This window comes from Dermacentor variabilis, unplaced genomic scaffold, assembly GCF_050947875.1.
Source record: "Dermacentor variabilis isolate Ectoservices unplaced genomic scaffold, ASM5094787v1 scaffold_20, whole genome shotgun sequence".
Lineage (NCBI taxonomy): Eukaryota > Metazoa > Arthropoda > Arachnida > Ixodida > Ixodidae > Dermacentor > Dermacentor variabilis.
In genome coordinates, this window is record NW_027460368.1 from 3,483,354 (window position 1) to 3,489,012 (window position 5,659).

General features: G+C 46.4%; 1 non-coding gene across 1 annotated transcript; it reads left to right on the plus strand.

Annotated features, from left to right (window-relative positions):
- Positions 1–687: 687 nt before the first annotated feature.
- On the plus strand, positions 688–761 carry TRNAK-UUU (transfer RNA lysine (anticodon UUU)). The gene has a single exon. It is a non-coding gene; the product is annotated as a tRNA-Lys (tRNA).
- Positions 762–5,659: the final 4,898 nt, after the last annotated feature.

Sequence of the window (5,659 nt, forward strand, 5' to 3'; positions counted from 1 at the left end):
CATTGTATGAGATTTGCTTGATGTGATATGTCCTATGCCTGTGTATCGCTCAATATATGCACTAGGACCAGAACATGATTTTCTGAAGCGCATTAAGAAGATTCCTGTTACAGCGTCGGCCAAGACGTTTTTCTTCCTTATTCACACCTGCACGCTCACTATAAAACCCTGGCTGAAAGAAAACAAAGTGTTTTTGTGCGCTGGAGTTCTAATTGTATAATATGCAATGAGCTCAAAACATCGAACACATATTTTTGGACTGCACAGACTCTGTTTTTCTGTGGGACATATTACAGAGGACACAGGAAAAGCAATTTCCTCTTACACCTCATGGGATAAGATTCTTGCCCTTTGATAAGGCAGGGGACGTGCCATGTGATATCGTGATGTTGACAATGCATAGTGTATGGAAAACGCGCATGGATGTAGGACACGATCATGTTAAACCACAACCGTCAAAAGTATACTTCAGAGAGGGCATTATGTACGTTCGCAACGTCTACAGGACACTTACCGATGCTCCAGAATGGCTACCATTGTTTGATCAGTTGCTAACACTACTAACCTAACAATACGAGATAAAGTACCAATCTCATTTTTAAAACAACGTAATCAAGTGTATGTAAGTCGAATTCCAACATGTATTGTCCATTGTACGTGAAGAAATACGGCAATAAAGAGAAAAAAGCCCGAGTAGCTCAGTCGGTAGAGCGTTAGGCTTTTAACTTAACGGTCCAGGGTTCGAGGCCCTGCTCGCGGTAGTCAGTAATCTCTTTCCTTTTCTATGCGTACTAAAGTTTTGAATCCTTCTGAGCTGGCGCGAGTAGCTCTGTCTCGTGGACTCTTAGGCACTTAACTTAACGGTCTTGAATGATGGTTTAGCTTTTTTTTCCCAACGGTACTTTTTCTATGCAGACGAAAGTTTGGGTAGCGCTCCTTTCAGGCGCGAGTAGCTCAGTCGGTAGATCGTAAGGGAGCGTCAGGAACTGCCTATTACTCTGGAAGAGAACGAGAAAGCAATAGATGATTTTCCGTCTAGAAAAGCTCCGGGGCCAGGTGGGCTGAACGCTGCCTTCTATAAAACACTTCAACAGTATGTTTCTAAGCTTTTCTTGGAAGCGATAACAGAAGTCTATGAACGTAAAAAGGTCCCATTCTCTTTTCGTATTTCACACATCGTACTTATTCCAAAATCTGATGACACGGAGAGACGAATGTTGGTTGGTTGGTATATACTTAGCCTCACTAATGCCGACTACAAGGCGTACATGAAGGTACTAGCCAGACGACTTCAGAATGTAATCGAAAAATGAGTAGAGCCGCACTAAACCTGTGACATTAGAGGTCTCAACATTTAAGCAAATATACATGTGGCAAGAACCATGTTGAGATGTTTTGACGTGCTTGGGAAGTCAGGTGGCTATGATAAAGCTCGACTTGGCAAAAGCATTCGACCGCGTTTCACGTGACATTCTTTTCTCCGTTATAGAGCATGCCAACCTGGGTAGTGTAATAGCGGAAGGAGTAAAAATGGGGTACGCCAATTGTACAGCGTGTTTTCTAGTTAATGGTGACCTTACTGACAGCCTCACAGCGCGGTCTTCGGTGAGGCAGGCTTGTCCGCTCTCCCCCCTGCTTTTTGCAGCGTATCTATAGCCTTTATGTCTGGCCATTCTAAACAGCGATTAAGTGACAGGTTTCAAGCTGCAATCTGCTGAAGTGAAACTACTTGCGTATGCGGACGACATAGCGGTATTTTGCACAAACAGAGATAGCAGTTGTGAAGTTAGGGACATTGCGAAAAGGTTTTGTGACTAGGCTGGATGTCAGGTGAACTGGGAAAGAAGCTCTGGATTTTGGCACGGTGAATTGGATATTACACCGGAATTTTTTCTCACAACTGCAATGGTTTCCCATGCCAACGCGATACCTTGGCGTGCCACTAGAATGTTATCGCGGTCCCAACTTACTCTGAAACGAAGAGACTTCAAGGGCGAGAGAAAGTGGGAGCGTGGCAAGGGAGGCACCTATCAATCTTTTCACGTGCCTTTGCCTGCAACCTTTTTCTAATTTCAAAAATATGGTACGTCATGAATGTGCTGTGTGTGTCGTGGATCGCTATTCAAAAATTGCATCATGTATTTGCCCTGTTTCTTTGGACGTCGACCTGAGTTAAAACGAGAAGAACAAACTTGTTTCTTTCAGTTAAAAGAAGAGGTATTGGACTGTTCACTTGTTCCTGTGTCAAGTGGTATCACGCTTTACTTTCTTTCGTGATCAAAATGACATCTTCTTAAGAACGGTTAGGCATGTCCGGTTGCAAAGGCTACTCCCAAGAAGCATAGTGTCGTCTGGTGAAAACTTGTGCGGTGCTGTAACCGGTATTTTGCGCGAGGTTGTGCTTTCTTATCAGTTGTCAGAAGTGCGTTTTTTCCCTAGACTACTCGTACAGTGTTCACAAGAAAAAGCTTTATAAAGAGCGTGTGGACATCATGCTGCCGGTGCCTTTGTAGCGAGCGCCTTACTGTGGAGGCCCATGGCAGAATATTTTAAAACGAGTGAAGAAGATGCCAGTTAGGCCAGAAGTGAAAACATTCTTCATCATGTTACACTCTAATAGACTACCTGTCAAAACTTGGCTTCAGAAAAAGGAATCATTGTCCCTTGGACAACGACCTGTCTGTTATGTAACAAGCCAGAGACAATCGAACATGTTTTTCTGGACTGCTGGGACGCAATATTACACTGGGACGTCCTGTAGAGAACTATCAAGAAACAGTTACCACTAGACCATTATGGTATCGGATTTTTACCAATTCATCACAATAATGATGATGACGATGATGATGATTTACTGGTAGCACCTTTGAAAGGGTGTGGCCGCAAGTAGTGACCTGGCCCGCTTGAGCTACAAAGGTAAGGTATACACGCTTTTCATTCTAGGATTTTTGTATACCTCTCTTGAATCTTCCCTCTTTTTCAAAACTTATGTATCAATTGTTATATCTGAACACCACAAAAGCGATAATTGGACGTTTATCACGTGTCAAACGACCATTCGTCTTATCCAGACGTCAACGCAGCGTGGACACCGGCTGTTGAATGGTGCCCCGAAAGGCGCTCACCCCACCATTACCTAGAAACCCGAGAAAAGGATGAAAAGGGGAAACCACGACGACGAACTGAGAGGGGCAGTTAATTAGACATTTGCGACGAGTGAAACCCCCACCCCTCCTATACAGACGTAACGCAGCGTGGACAACGACTGTTGAAGGGTCCCGCGAAAGGCGCTTACCACACCATTATCTGGAAGCCTGAGAAAAGGATGAAAAGGAGGGGGACAACGATGACAAAGTTGGTGTCGCAGGTTCCTTTCTTGCCACAGATTCCAAACCAGTCTCTTCGGAGGTGGAGTTACTGCGGGTTATTGCGAGCATGGGTATGGTATCGCAACGTAGTCTACGATTATGATTTGCTGCTGGATAGTCTTCAGATTCCCTAGTCGACTCACCTAGGGAAGACAACGGCATTAAAAGCGGATACCTTTAGACAGTGGGACAGAACGTCCTGATGTGAACTGAGACGTCTAACTTGCTCCTGCATGGCTTCGGTACTGGAGCCATGTAACTAAGCTAAATAAACCATTTTTCCTTTATTTTCTACAACGTGACGTAGTAGCCCATGGGCTTGGTAGATTCCCTACCCTGAACGGCACCCTAGCCGGAACAACTGGTGGCAGCGGTGGGATGAAGTACGCAGTCCTGACGATCTGGGATCGGTGGACCTGTGTACGTGCCTCCGGGAGACACGAACTTCGCAAGATCAGGGGAAACTACGTATGGAAGAGCTACGTCTGCCAATCCGGGATCAGCAGTCCTCCTATTCGTGGCCCAAGGAGGCACAACCTTCGCAGTAACGGCGTGGAGTCTTGGACGACTCGAGGAATCTGGAAGGAAGAGCAGCAGAAGGCGCAGTTTCACCATCTAGGATCGGCGGACCTGGGAACGTTGCTCCGGAAGACACAACCTTCGCAAGCTCGAGTTCTAGGGAGTGCCTGAGCGACTACGTTTTGCCGGAAGATTAGGACAGGGTGCTATCGAGCAATTAGCTGTGATTGATCGCCACCGGGTGTGCGGGCAAAACAGGGGTTAGTTGTAGTCAGTTCTCGAAAAACATAGAAATTACAGCGGTAAAGAAAGAGGAGCTGTTTCTCGTGGCAGCAAAGCTCGGTATGAAATTAATCATACTTTGAGGAAACCCGAAATTCATACTGTGATTGACGAAGTGCGTTTCGATGAAGGCGAGGTCACAGAGGCCTGGGAAAGGATATGTCGCGAAAAGGAAGAAAAGGAGCGCGAGAGGAAGGAAAAGGAGGAAAAGAAGGAGCGCGAGAGAAAATAAAGAGCGGTAGAGAATGAGCGCGAGGAGCAAGACAAGAAGAAGCAGCATGAAGTTGCTCGCGAAAATAAAACTAGAGGAAGCGAGAATAGCAAGCAGTGCGGAACAAATGGAAAGCGGAAAGTGGCACGGAACAAACGGAAAGCGTGAAAATAACGAATTTGCTTCAGCCGTACAAAACAGGCAATGATATCGGTCTCAACCCGATTCATTTCGAACGGATTTGTAAGAAACAATAATTTCACCGAGACAGAAGGTCGGATCTCTTGCTGGCGATGTTGTCGGGAGCAGCCTCGTAAGTCGTAGCGCGACTGAGCACAGCCGGGTCGGGCGCGTACAGTTCCGTGAAGTCGAGTTTTCTCTCAAGATACAAGCTTTCCACGGCTACATTTCGCAGCAGGTTTCGGCAGGCATGAAAGAAGCCTAATGAAATCTTTGTTGAATTTGCAAGTAACATGAAGGACAATTTTACAGAAGGTGCGGATAACGTCAGTAAATTGTCATGTTTAGTCTTCTTGGAGCAGCTTTGCGAGACCCTGCCGGATAACGTTGACCTGTGGGTGAAGGACAAGCAGGAAAGTGTGTATGGAAAGAATGCAGCACAGCTGGCCGATGTGTACATGGCAAGCCGTGGCCTCAGGCCACAGATCAGTACCACACAATACTATCAAAAGCCTTGCCCACATCCACAATCTTACCCTCGACGGCAGGAATCCACCGAAACGGAACGACACGACACCAGTCGCAGTTCGGTGCGCCCAGAAGGCATAGCGAAACCATCTGAAATGGGTAGAAAGCAACCTACAAATCATTCTGAAGCGCTCGAATCGAGAGTTCCGTTGGCATGTTATCACTGCAAGGGAAGCGGGTCACTTCGCCCGAAACTGCCCGAACAAAAGGCCACTATTCGCCTGCATAAGCAATGATCAGAGTAACAGCTGTCTTCTAAAGCCATACATGACGGACCTATTTGTAAATGGCCAAGGGTGTTGTGTACTTCGGGACTCCGCGGCCTCCATGGAAGTCGTCCATCCAAAGTATGTGAAAAGTGAAGAGTACGTGTCAGAATGCGCATGGATAAGGCAGGCAGTGAGCGAAGACTCAGTAAGCTTACCTATGGCAAAGGTACAGAATAAGGGACTTTCCGAGATATCTAGACTGTGGCAGCAGTCTTCGATGGGCTACCGGAAGGCTACCGTTGCTTTTCTCAAACTGCTCGGAGTCGCTATTTAAAAAAAAGGGGGTGCACATTTGCTGAAAC